General features: G+C 41.2%; 1 pseudogene; it reads left to right on the forward strand.

The window, feature by feature from the left end:
- Positions 1 to 648: 648 nt before the first annotated feature.
- LOC137257483 (cytochrome P450 2K4-like) lies at positions 649 to 10,861 on the forward strand (annotated as a pseudogene).
- Positions 10,862 to 14,414: the final 3,553 nt, after the last annotated feature.

Raw genomic sequence — 14,414 nt, forward strand, 5'->3', positions numbered from 1 at the left:
TGTTTAAGTTCAGGATGCATTAGAATATATTTAAGAGCCGTTAATATGGCGTTTGCTTCAGCTATGAAAATAAAGCTGTTTTCTGGTAATCTAGAAGACAGGCATTTTATGAACGTACCACTGTTTCTCTTTACAACCAACTCTAAACACAAGGCATGTGATGCACGTGCACAACGAACGAACCCCAACACAATTCTTAGTATATATTTGTTTCTTAACGGGTTTTGTTGCTTTTGTTGCTTCTTTGTTTGAAAATGAAAGTCGTACACATGCAAATTTCACGTCATACACAATCAACTTTCAAGCGCGATTTCTGTACAAACATCTAAGGTTATAAGGAAGTGAAGCATTCATTAATATCTTTGATTGACGATGACATATCACCATTATATATCTTATATTTTCAATCGTGAATCAACATTCCTCTACATTTTTAAAGAGTATATATCACGTGAAATACTAACGAAAGGCTTCATTAGTACTTTGTTTCAATGTAAAACCTGCAAAGGGTTATAGCAGACTTCTTTGAGGTCGGAAGAGAGACAACAGCTTCTACAATTTGATGGCCCATTTTGTCTACCGACTCCACAACCCCGAAATACAGGAAAGGTGTTTCCTAAAGAGTCAGGAAAATATCGGCCGAAATCCATGCAAGACAAGACCAGCCTGCCCTACGTGGAGGCAACCATTGTGGACGAGCTGATATCGCCCCTACAGCTCTCCCGCACGCCGTTCCCCACGATGTCCAGCTCGGGGCCTTCACCTTCCCAAATACACAGTCTCGGTTTAGGTCTGATTTTCCACAAGGTGCTCAACAACTTCCCCCCACCCCCTACACCTGACCCCTTGTAACTTGACCGATCCATCATTAGTTACCTTGTCACGTTTCAAATGAAGAGTATTACATTTGTCGAGTCCAAATTTCATGCCTATATCATTAGAGATGGACTCGACAAGGAGAACATGTTCTTTTAAATTGTTATCTCCTGTGGCAAGGAGCTTGATGTCGTCCAGGTAGAGAAGATGAGTAACAGGTGTTGGTATCTGTTCTGAGGAGGTCCGGGGTGGTAACCATCCTCCCTACTGAGCAGAAAACTCACAGGATTTCAAGACAGACAAAACGTTAAGGACTAAAGGAGTCCCTCTGAAATATTCCCCTTCTGATGGGAATAGATTCTGAAGTCTGCACCTGCCCTTGTGAGTACTTCTCAAGTTGAGTTTACCAGCAACTCATCGAAAACTTGAGTACATCAAGTAGTCGCTCAGGGAGGTTAATACACTGAACAGACTTCAGAATCTATTTGTGAGGGAATCAGTCGTATGTTTTTTGTAGTCAATCCAGCACATGGAGAGGTTGTGGTGGTATGTTTTAGCCTCTTCCAAAATCATTTTCTATACAAGAAGTTGGCCATTGAACCCAAACATCTCTTTCTCGCCCCCTTCTGCTCTCAGCAAATTAAGTCATTGGAAGAGTAGTAAGATGACACAAGGTTTGTCAAACACCAATGTGAATAATTTGTATTGTGTATTCAAACATGTAATAGGGCGGAAGTCTTTGGGATCCGGTAAGTCTCCATTTTGGAGTGGGGAGTACTGTGCGACCCTTGCAGAACCATGGAGGAACATCACCTGTGTCTACAAGACAACTAGAACAGATAACTAAAGGTGTTTGGACAAAGGGGAACAGTTTCCAATATCAGTTTCCAATACCATCCAGCTGTATTTGATTAGCACTTTTTCATGACACTTTGCAGGCAATCTCGTGAGATGTACCAGACAAACAACCTAGTTTTTTCTCATGCATTTTATGGTCGTAATCACTGACCCATGGTGCCACCAGGTTACAGTCGCCGGGTAAAGATCACAACTGTTTCCAAAACCTTTCATTGGCATCCATGCTCACCATCGCCACTTATTTATATGTTGTCTGTAGAATTATTTTTTTCTTAATTTTTCAATAGTTTCTTTTGTCTGATGACTTTGTTCTTATTTTCCCATTTTTCTTTCTTTTGGTCCAAACTTTTATTTTAGCCTTAAGGGAATCGACAATTTAGAGAAGAGCCTTTTCTTTTGTTGACTTCTACATTCTAATTTTCTCCACATCTCCTGTTGTCGTTTAGACATAGGATTCCCTGATCATCTTAACCTCAGGCACAGTTCTATCCAGGAAATGTATTTTCTAGTTTCTGTTAATTTTACGTGAAACCGTTTTTTTTTTGTTTGTTTGTTTGTTTGTTTGTTTGGAGCATCTTAGATCTTAGTATTGGATGATGTTTGTTTGGAAACTAAGAATTTCCCAGAAGCCAGTGTAGGCACAGCAGTTAACTTCATATAATGAACAGTCCGCAGAAAGTTTCATAGAAATAATGTCCATTTAATATATCAATTTCACGTTTGGGAAAAGATACATTTCTTTGGTTGATTGACCTCCGTTTCTAAAGCAGATATTTCATCATAAATATATTGGAACATGATATGAAGGATCAGCAACTGAAGAAGACGAAGCGTGATTGTCCGAAACTTCGGGGCTAATTAGCTCAGTGCCGGAAGAGTTTGTTTGGGAAGAGGAAAGACGTTCACGCGGACTTCCATCTGGAGTTTTGGATCTGTTGCCACGTGAACGTTTTGTTCATGCAAAGCTTCCTGAAGGGCACCAGCTGTGGGTTGAACTGGCTCACGGCTCATGATGTGTTTAAGCCGCCGTAGTTCATCTCGGAGATTTTGCTCCGTCAGGTAAGCATACATGGGCATGGCATTGCCCCAGTGTAGCTTAAGCGACTTGCCATTGATACGCGGGTTATCACCTCATCCGTTGCGCACTAGTGTGGATTTCAGATGTTGTGACCAAGGTATTCTTGGTCGGGTTCTGTGCCTTCCCCTGGGGCAAGTCCCATCTCCAGTATGGTTTGTGTCACTACCGGAGGAAGGCTGACTGGGCTGCGGAGTTGAAAGATGTACTCTTCTTGTCACTGAAGAAAACAGCTTTCCAGCTTTGGGGGCATCAGCCCAAACTGGGTGATATACATGTAGGTTTGGTTCAGGAAATAAAATTTCCTTTTCTAGTCCCACCACGAACAGACGTGCATCATCATATTGTTATGTTTTACAGATTAAGATAAAAATGCAGCAGAGAGGATTTGTGTGATCCTTGCCCAGTCGGACTGGTAACACCCATCATCAGTTCATTGCCCTCGCCCCGTCTACATGCATTTCAGATAGCGAATGGGACAGGACGTCTCCCTGGAAACACTGCCTAGTCGAACACACCAAGAACTTTCCTTAGGCTTCCCAAAACCAAGGGCCACGAGAACAATGAGGAGCTTGTTATTATTATATAGCAAGGCGTGGAGTCATCCCACAGATGACATTCTTACCTTGTCAGCATGCCGAAGGGATTAACCTCTTTAGTCATGTGTACAAGGCGTCCGACTTCTGATCAGAATGTCTGTGGTTCGAATACTAGCGCCACAGACGGACATTTTATGGCCGCTACATTGGCGCCCAACAAGGGACCCAGCATGGTCATACTAAATTTGAGCAAAATAAGTCTCTGTTCCTTGCTATTCAGCCCGGGAGGTGCCTTCTGGTGAATCTCTAAATTTTGTGGTCGCTGCTCTGACATTGTCGATAACCATGCTTTGTGGAGATGTTGAAAGCAACCCTAGGACAGCTAAACGTATTATCCAAGTGACACCAACAGAGGCAGGGTACATAATAGACTCTCAGCGAGGAACAGGTGTCCACGAACAGGCTGTTCAGGATATATTAGAAATGGCAACACGACAACGTTGGAGGCAATTAATTGTTTGATGTTACGATGACAGACTTGTGAATCTGAAATCGGAAAGTGACGATTTAAAGAAAAATGTTCTCAGGTTGAAATTAAAATTGAAAACATTGATGCGCATTCAAGAGGTTCAAATCTCATAGTTCAACAGTAAAGTCAGACCATGGACAGTTTTCGGGGGGAATTTCTCTTTGCATGAGCAAGGCAATAAAATCATATTTCAATTGGATTAAAAGTACCTGGGGAAATTGTCATCGTTCACTTATTTCTTGCATTCTTCTATATACACCCGGCCCGGTGGGGTCGACCTAGACTGAGTATGTGTAGTTTCTTTATTTCGGTTTTGTAGGCCGTTGGCCCATGTACAATTAGGAAAACAATTTACAACATAAAGAGTAGCAAATTACACAGACGGAATTAAGTTAACTTGTAGCAGAGGATGTAATGGAATTTCTAAAAGTAAGGGCTTCTTTAATATATTTAGAACCGTTAGAAAGTGTGTGGATACAAGTACCGCTTGTGAAACGAAAATATTTAGTCTGTATGCTATCCATTCTAGAATATGGAAATACCTATCTCCAATAAAATCATATGCTTTGCATTCAAACATGTAGTGAATTCCATCATCTTTCGAGCCACAATCACACATTTTACATATCTTATCAAAGTTATTATCTCTAACATTACATCTCAAAGGAAGTGCATGTAATCTGAGCATTCAAACATGTAGTGAATTCCATCATCTTTCGAGCCACAATCACACATTTTACATATCTTATCAAAATTATTATCTCTAACATTACATCTCAGAGGAAGTGCATGTAATCTGAGCATTCAAACATGTAGTGAATTTCATCTTCTTTCGAGCCACAATCACACATTTTACATATCTTATCAAAATTATTATCTCTAATATTACATCTCAAAGGAAGTGCATGTAATCTGAGCTGTTTGATTGATGGAAGAGACATAATGTTCAGTATTTAACACTGACTTAACTTAAATGGACAGATTCTCTGATATTACCGAGAATACGTTGCTTGTCACAATCAAGAAGTCTTTTCCTAAAAAGGGAAATGAAATGGGATATATCGCCAACATCCTGACTATACCATACATACCCGAAGCCATGAGCGTTTAATAGGTATTTAACCGATGTCGCCCAAGTCATTTTACCAGCTGAATCTGATTTCTTCATAAGTAAATAGCACTGTTTGGGGTAACGATCCTCAGACATCCTTAACAATTTACACCAATACATGATGCACCTTTGGTAGTAATCCACATAAATATTTGATCTACCACATTCTGCTAAAATACCATTACTGGAGACATGTTTTCCAACGCCAACAACGTATTTACAGAAATTAGTATGAAATATTTCGATCGATTTCCTGTCCTCAAACCCCCAGATTTTTGGAACCGTATAATAGAATGAGAGAATGTGGAGGATATTGATGTCAGTTATTAGAGGATAAAGCCAAAGCGTTAAAGCATGAATATGGAGATTATGATTATGTTCTGGACGAAGACCCCCAAATTGGTTAGGTTAAACCAAGATCATCTTATAATAACTAATAATGGAAAGCATCTTGCTTTCTGCAACATCATGAATATCAATGTAGCCTCGTTGGTGGTGCTGGGTAGCTTTGTGCTTAAAGCGATTGTTAAATCAAAGACCCGGGTTCGACTCCACACATTTGAACAACGTGTAAAAAACATTCCAAATACTACTCGAAGAAAACTATGTCATTAGCATCAGTCGTCGGAAATAGAGAACGTTTTAAGAATTTGTTTCACTTAGACGATCTAGTTCGCCTCTTTTTAAGGGTGAGGGGATTAAAGGGAAATGATTCAGCACCACTGCTTCCCACCCACCACAGAGTGTCCACCAGGAGGATGTTAAATAGTACGGGTATCGAAATTCCTGATACCAGATATATAAGGGTGTTATACTCCAGAGGATATGACACAAATAACAGTATTTATTTATACTAATTTAACATCAGACTGGTTCAAGAAATGAAAAGAAATTGGAGATAAGCAGTACAAGATTGGCTCGACCTCTGTCATGTGAGCGTGGGCAGTCTAACATCATCAATAACTGTAATTGGAAAGCCAAGGCCGGAAAAACGTCAAATGTCTCCTTGACGTGGCCAGCTAATAATAGAACCAGGCCCATGCCACAACATCAGGGTCCAAGTGGAATGCTGGGCCAAAGGGACACGGTTCCTGGCTCCTTTGCTCTCAATCACCAGAATCTCGTAGAGACACAGTGGCGCAACATACAGGAAGCAATTCGGTCGCCTCTTCCGATCAGCAGTGGGGTGCTGAAGACCAATTCTGCCCCTGGAGCACATTGACGAGTGTGAATTGTCACGGGATCAACGGCGGTATCAAGTACGGGGATATCCCAAGTACGTCTTAAGAGAGTTACCAGCTGCTATCAGCTGCTATCACTCATTATGCAATCTACATACAGAGGAAACTCAAACACATAGTGATATCTTCCGTTTGACGTACTTATCCATACCACAATTGGCCAGAGGTCCGCATTCGAGAATGGTCAAAGAGCATGAACACCAAACGACGTTTTCAATCAATACGCCACTTTTAAGAAGCTCAGGCAACAATATGGAGACATCTTCAGTGTGTACCTGTTCAACAAACCAGTCATCGTCCTCAACGGCTACAGCACTCTGAGAGAAGCCATTGTCAAGAATGCCGACGTCTTTTCTGACAGGCCCCACACAACACTAAATGACTTCATTGTAAAAGGACGAGGTGGGTGTCATGATGTCCTACAGTAAAACATGTAGTCCCACATCACACCCCCACCCGTATTTTCCATGTACCATATCAGCGTTGACCCAGGTAACATTCTCACATTTGTTGCTTCACATCACACGATCACCTGCTTTGTTCCATATCACATGGTGCTGTTGCTGGGTGGTCAGTCTCGGTCCCCTACCTCAGGACGGTCAGATGTCAAGCCAGAATGACTGACCCGTCGACTGTAGACGTTGTTGACCAGCCTTGGACATGGGAACGTTCTGGCGTTATGTCTGTTCGAGGTCCCATTATACAGCATTCCTTGACCCGCTCCTCAAAGGCTTTACATAATAATGTCCAAATATCAGGTGTATGCTATATTTTATACATCGGTTTAGTTTCTTAACGAGCATCGAGTTGTTACTGAATTCCCCATACTCAGTGTATAAAATATTGCCCAGCATGACATCCTTGACGGTCTATGTTCGTGAAAGACGGGCTGTAAAATAAATGTGCTTTGGTCTTAGAAAATATTTGAACTAGTTGTCTTGAAAGCCAGACCGTTCACAAGCCACATTTAAAACTATTTTATACATCAAGTCAAGTCAATCTGCACCCGCTATACTGGTCAATATATAAATGTAGACACCACTTATCAAAACATACATCCGCACGTACCATAAGATATCACCTTAACATATTTTCCAAAAACAATTAGTGATTAGTCATAAAGTTTGGTAAAGAACGATAACGTAGAATTAACAATTGATTACGATATTATTATGAATATATTCCTGAAAACAAGACTCTTTTCAGTGGTCAGCCACTATGTCAGTTTATGAATTTAGTACTGGTGTTGTTGCCACCTCTGGAGACCTCTGGTGCGAACAAAGTTTCTATGTCCCTTTGACATTGTTATCGTACTTATCAACTGGGATAATATTTTGACAATACACAATTTCTTCATGTGCCTATGTTATACACATCTTCCATTCCAGTGTCAAATATGTCACGAAATGGCTGGAATGTTGCCGATGTGGTATTAAATATTAATTCGCTCTCTTGAAAGCAGAACTCCAACCTTGGTGGATTTCTGATTCAGTCGTGTTTTCCTTTTGTAACGTAAGCTGAAAGAACATTTATATCATTTTTGTCCAGGTGTTGGTGGCACGTCTGGGGACCTCTGGCGCGAACAAAGACGATTCACCCTCAACACTCTCAGAGAGTTCGGAGCAGGCAGGAACATAATGGAGGACAAAATCCACGAAGAAATCTCACAGTTTATCGAGGCCTTCGAGGCAGAACGAGGACAGGGGTTTGACTGCAAACGTCTGGTTCACAACGCAGTGTCCAATGTCATCTGCTCTGTTGTTTTCGGAAAACGATTTGAATATAGTGACCCGCTTTTTATTACATTTTAAAAAGCCATCGAGGAAAATTTTGACAATATCGGAACGGCTGCAGTGTTGAATGTGCTGCCTATTGTGCGCTTTCTGCCAGGGGATCTATTCAAGTTTAAGAAGACAATGCACAATTTCAAGAAAATCGAATCACTGCTCATAGACCCTATGACAGAGGAACACATGAAGAAACATGACGGTGACAACGTGGACGACTTCATCCACGCCTACATCAAGGAAATGAGACTTCGCAATGAAAAACAGGAGGACACGACCTTAGACTGTAAGCATACTGAACCAAGTTAAGACTAATTTGATTTCAACTCGCTTTTTCCTTTCGTTTCTCCGTTTGGGTAAGAAATGGTATATGTAGTCCATGTGCTACGGATAATATGTTTAGGGAGTGGATGTTGATACGAGTTCAATGATACCACTGTGTGTCAGCATGTAGTGGAAAGATAAACAAAAATGGTGCATTTCACCAACCCCACCAAAGTCTCGATCCCTGCGTTCATTGTATCCGTGTACAAGTAAGGAGAACAGCAGATCATATAGATTATTAACAAATCCCTATTTGATTCAGTATGGCTTAAGACCCGTGAAGGCCCGGGGTAGAGTAGGCCTTCAGCAACCCATGCTGGCTATAAATGGCAACTATGCTTGTCGTAAGAGCCGACTAATGGGATCGGGTGGTCAGGCCCGCTGACTTGGTTGACACCGTTCCCAATTAGGCAAGTCGATGCTCATGTTGTGCGGCGCTAAACTTAACTCACTCACTCACTCACTCAGTCACAGTACGGCTGATATACTGACTTTAAATTTTAACTCACTCACTGATTCAACCTTAGGGTTTGTATGAAGGTCAATAAGATGGTATTCACAAAGTAGTTAATTCTGAGTATATACGTCTGTCATGATAGAAGAGACAAGAAATTGTTTGAAAGACCTTACTTTCGTATGCACATGCATTTAATGGTGCATTTGCACAATGATTGCACTGTGAATTCGTAATCTTGCATTTGGGCCTTATCTCTTCTCATTATAGTTTATGTGTCAAATGTTTCAAGTTCAGTTTCATTCTAGTTTAAGTTCATGCAGTGTTTCAGAGTCATTATATTTCAACAAAAGGCTTATCTTGGAACTTGTTTCAGTGGAGAACCTAAAACAGGTTATAGCAGACCTACTCGTGGCCGGGACAGAAACCACGGCTACTACAATTCGATGGACCATGGTCTATTTCCTCCACAATCCGGATATACAGGAAAGGTGTTTCCGAGAGATCCAGGAAAGTATCGGCAATAGTAGACGTCCCTCCATGAAGGACAAGGTCAACTTGCCCTACGTGGAGGCAACCATTATGGAAGTGTTGAGACGAGCTGATATCGCACCTGTAGCGCTCCCCCACACCGTTCCCCACGATGTCCAGTTCAGGGGCTTCACCTTCCCAAAAGGTGGTCAAGTCATTGCGATTCTTGATTCCGTCCTACAAGACCCGGATGTGTGGGGTAACCCAGACAACTTCCGACCTGACCGTTTCCTTGACGACAGTGGCAAGATTGTAAAGAAGGATGAGTTCATTCCCTTCTCCCTGGGTGAGTGAAGTCGCTGGGAGAACCAGCAATAAATGGCTAATCTTTAAAACCGAATTCCAAATTGTAGTGTTTTCTTTACAGACGATTACATATGGTTGTATTTTAAACTTGATCGTTCTACCTGCTAAATAAGAACGTTTCTAAACATATGACATATCAGTAACTCGTTTGTCCGAATTTGTGTTTATCCAATCTATTTAGAATGCTATTCAACTTTGGTCTAATACATACAAACAACACCAAATGTTATTCATGTATGAAAGAATTATTTATATATTATTATAGCCATCAATACATATTTTTAAGTAAACGCATTCTCGGAACTGAACTACACCAATATTATATTCACTAATGATATTGATACACGTAATGCTTGTATTGCCTGACAATTATGTAGGATATCTAAAACCGAGACCCGTGAAGGTCCGGTGTAGAATAGGTCTTCAGCAACTCATGCTTGCCTTAAAAGGCTTGTCGTAAGAGGCGACTAATAGAATCGGATGATCAGACTCGCTGACTTGGTTAACACGTAGGATACTGTGAAAATTTATTCCTTGCTTGACAGACCCGTGAAGGTCTCGGAGTAGAACAGGCCTTCAGCAACTCATGCTTGCCATAAAAGGTGACTATGCTTCTCATAAGAGGCGACTAACGGGATCGGGCGATCAGACTCGCTGACTTGGTTAACACATGTCATTGGTTCCCAGTTGCGCAGATCGAAACCCATGCTGTTGATCACTGTATTGTCTGCTCCAAACTTGATTATTTACAGACCGCCACCATATAGCTGGAATATTGTGCGACGTCAAGCAACAACCCCAAACAATCAAAGCAGCTACTCCACTGCAGCATAGCTACCAGTCATCATAGATTGAAATAAAATATTTACCCATAATGTTCTATCCCTTATTACATAAACAATATGCAATCTTTTCTGACTCTCTTTCTATTAAAAACTTCATTTGTGAGCATCCACTTTTAACAAAAGTTTTTGAAAATTGTTGAGTACGGCGTTAAACTAAACTCACCCACACACTCACTCACTTTAAAACCGAACATTTGAAATATTTCAGGTCGAAGGGTGTGTCTAGGTGAGTCCATGGCTCGGATGGAGTTATTTCTATTCTTGACCACCATGATCCAGAGGTTCAAGTTTGTCCCCGTGGATGGTCAGATGCCGTCATTGGATGGAATCATGGGCTTAACCCATTTTCCAAAACCATTCGTCATGAAAGCCATTCCAAGAGTTTAGTCACTTTATGTGAGTCAGTGGGTAGTGTTTAGATAGCATTGTGCAACTATCCAGCTAGGTGTCGTCTGCTTTTTAACAATATATGATCCCAACACGTACAGTAATCCAGAGTGGAAGAAAGTGTTTGTCAAGTCATGTCTCTTAAAGCCCAAAGATTTCACCATCTGGATTGTCCGCGTCTGTCGTATAATCCTAAGAAACCAGATGACCAATGAAACAGGAACTTGGCACACTTGTTCCCATCACTGATGATACCATACTTTTCAGAGGTTCGAATCTGAGATTACATATAGCCGCCTCAGCACTTATAGTGAAAACAATTTTTATTGCCGCTGTTACAGCTTGTTCAGCCTGACCTGATCAAGTGAATACCAAAGGATTCGTGGGTCTGGGATATCCGAACAATAGCTAGCTGTAACCAATCTTGTTTACTATGGAAACTCATTGCCTGTTGATTCAGTAATCCGGTGCTTCAGTCTCCGTATCCGGACGTTAATCAGCGGTAACAGATTAACTAATTACACATAGTTGTGCTTCATTAATCCGGCGGTACATCAAAGAGGTTCGGATAATCCCTTCACACCATGAGCCCCATTCAGTGGTAATTGTTAAGTGACACTTCCGAGTTGAACATGTCGTTAGTTTGTGATTTTGATCAATTAGTAGGTCTCACATTTGGTTAGCTGGAGTAATACTTGTCATGCTTACTTGCTGTGTAAAACACTGATCGTGTCAAAATGAGATCAGATGACGTTTGTCAGTCATAATGGCAGGTCTCTCCCTCCCAACCCCCAACACACACACACCACCCCCACCCCTAGGCGTAAAAGAAGTGAAATTACTGCCGCACTAAAAAAGAGAAATTTGTAGATACAAAGAGAAAACCCTAAAGCCAGTTTTGATCTTATGTGTAAACATTTTGGTGAAGAATTCGGACATTCTATCGGCAAGAGAACAATTTCGGACATTGGATATGTTTTGTGATTGGCTATGATCATTTGACAGACAGATGCAATCACATGGTTGACACGTGATCTTACTTTGTGACAATGCTGGCACTGCCAGTCACAAGTGTGCCAGTGTCAAACTGACCACCGTGAACGTAAATTTCTTGCCCCCAAACACCACGTCACACATTCAGCCAATGGATTTTGGCATCATGAGAACTTTCAAGGCCCACTACAAGAAATATCTCGTCAAGCATTTCATCCAGTGTGCCGACCGACCACAGAAGCTTAATCTCCAAGAAGAACTGAGAAAACTGCCTGATCCGAAGTAAATAGCTCCACCATTCAGAACTGTTACCGTCTTGTACATTTCTTTCACAAGTGACTTTTGTTGCGTGTATATATGTATAATCTATCCAGACATGATTGTAAGCATTGGTTATTATATGACTATTCAAGTTATCATGTCTACAAACTGTAATCAAATCTTTTGAAACTTGTATACGTTCGTATGTTTTTGTATTGCCATGTCAAAGGGAAGTAACTCTACTGTAGTTGTGTTCATAAAAGTTCGTTTCAGTAGTCCGTACGTTTCACTAACAGAACGTTTTTAATGAAAAACAGAAATGTCCGGATTAACGTGGCCTGACTGTATATGATCCCAATACGTACAGTAATCCAGAGTGGAAGAAGTGTTTGTCAAGTCATGTCACTGAAAGCCCAAAGATTTCACCATCTGGACTGTCGTATAATTCTAAGAAACCAGATGGCCAATGAAACAGGAACTTGGCACACTTGTTCCCATCACTGATGATACTATTCTTTTCAGAGGTTCGAATCTGATATTAAGTACAGCCGCCTCAGCAGTTATAGTGAAAACAATTTTTATTGCCGCTGTTGCAGCTTGTTCAGCTTGACCTGATCACGTGAATACCAATGCATTGCGTGACCGTGTCACAACTGGTTGAGTCTATTATTGTGAAGGGGTGCACCTTTGTCAGTTGATAGTCAACATGTCCGAGCAGCCGAGACAAGGTCGCCTTTTGACATCTCTGTCAAGAAATCGTCAGCAATATCCTAACAGTTTTTAAACAAGAACCTACAGATGGTTTAATGTTTCCATTTCGGGCTTTTAGGCAGCGAGCAGCCGTAGAAACTTGTATTTCCAGTGATACCTGAACTCGGTGTAGTGAGTGATATTGAGAGTGAATCGGACTGTGAAAGAAACTGACGTCTGTGTGTTGTAGACCAACCTATGGCCGTATAAATAATTCAGTTAAAACATGAAATGGCTGGGGGTTTTCAGAAGTATTGTTTTCCGGGACAGGCTCTGATCCATGTATCTATTTTTCGCACGAACTCAACATTCATAACATTCTCTGCTCCCCAATTTCATGGAGTTAACTCGACCGGTTGTGCCCTTTGAACTCCTGGGTCATGCATATGTAGAAAAGTTCAGGTCAAGGAGAACAAGCTGTAACTTCTCTAGCCTGACCTCGAAATGCATTATTTTTAGTGTAAATATCCCCGCAACAATCAGATTGGGTATACAATGATTGTGCTAATGACACCATGTTCTTATGTGTATCAGTTGCATTTTACTATGTCTTTTGTGAGTCAATAAAATAATGGTCTGCTACTGGAAGCGTTTTGTTTTTTAGACGGCTCGAGAGGCTGGGTGTTACAAATTTATATGAAATAAGTGGTTGTTGTAAAATCGCCCCTATCCAGTTGTTTACAATGAGCCTAGAGCCATTCTGCTTCATCGGACCCACAAGAATGGGTGATGGGGTGGGGTGAGTGATTGGGGGTATGTCTTAAAACAAACATATATTCGTAAAGATAAATTGAGAGATGAACAACTGAGCAGAGATATTTGGATCGAGTTGACACAGCATCACATTATATCAACAATTGCCTAGAAAACACTAACAGGCGTTTCGTATTCGTTCACTCAGAAATCCCCACGCAGAAGTTTAAAATTGTTTAAATTATTTTCTCGGCTGATTTGTAACGAGTGGGCCTGTTTAGCCACTAGGGCTGTTTGCAGGTTTATCTAAATACCTTGATCAAGTGACAGCATAGACACAACATGTAATGAACAGTACGCAGAAAGTTTCATAGAAATAATGCCATTTAGCATCTCAATTTCATTTTTTGGGGAAAAGATACACTTATTTGTTTAATTGACCTCCGTTTTTCTCAAGGTATAGCAGATGTTTCATCATAAATACGTGAACCAATATGTGCATAGGGTTTTCAGAAAGATCATCCACTGAAGAAGACGAAGAGTGAGGGTACAAAATTGGAGGGCCAAGTGGCTCAGTGCCGGACGTCTGTCAGTAACCCAGTAAGATAACCAGCTTCGGGGAAGGGTCATCCCTAACTGGGTGATGTACGTTCAGTTCAGGGAATAAAATTCCCCTATCTAGGCCCACCACGGAGTACATCACCAGGTCTTTATTATCATTATGATTTACAGATTAAGATCGAAATGCAGCAGAGAGAGCTCAGACTGGTAAGGCTCATCATCAGCTCAGGGCCCTTACCCCACGCAGCCCAGACAGCGAATGGGACTTCTTCCAGGAACTACTGTCAAGTCTTACCTTGTCAGCTTGTCCGACTTAAGAATGTCTGTGGTTCGAAGACATTTTTATGTTTACT

The sequence above is a fragment of the Haliotis asinina genome, chromosome 12 (assembly GCF_037392515.1).
Source record: "Haliotis asinina isolate JCU_RB_2024 chromosome 12, JCU_Hal_asi_v2, whole genome shotgun sequence".
NCBI classification, from domain to species: Eukaryota; Metazoa; Mollusca; class Gastropoda; order Lepetellida; family Haliotidae; genus Haliotis; species Haliotis asinina.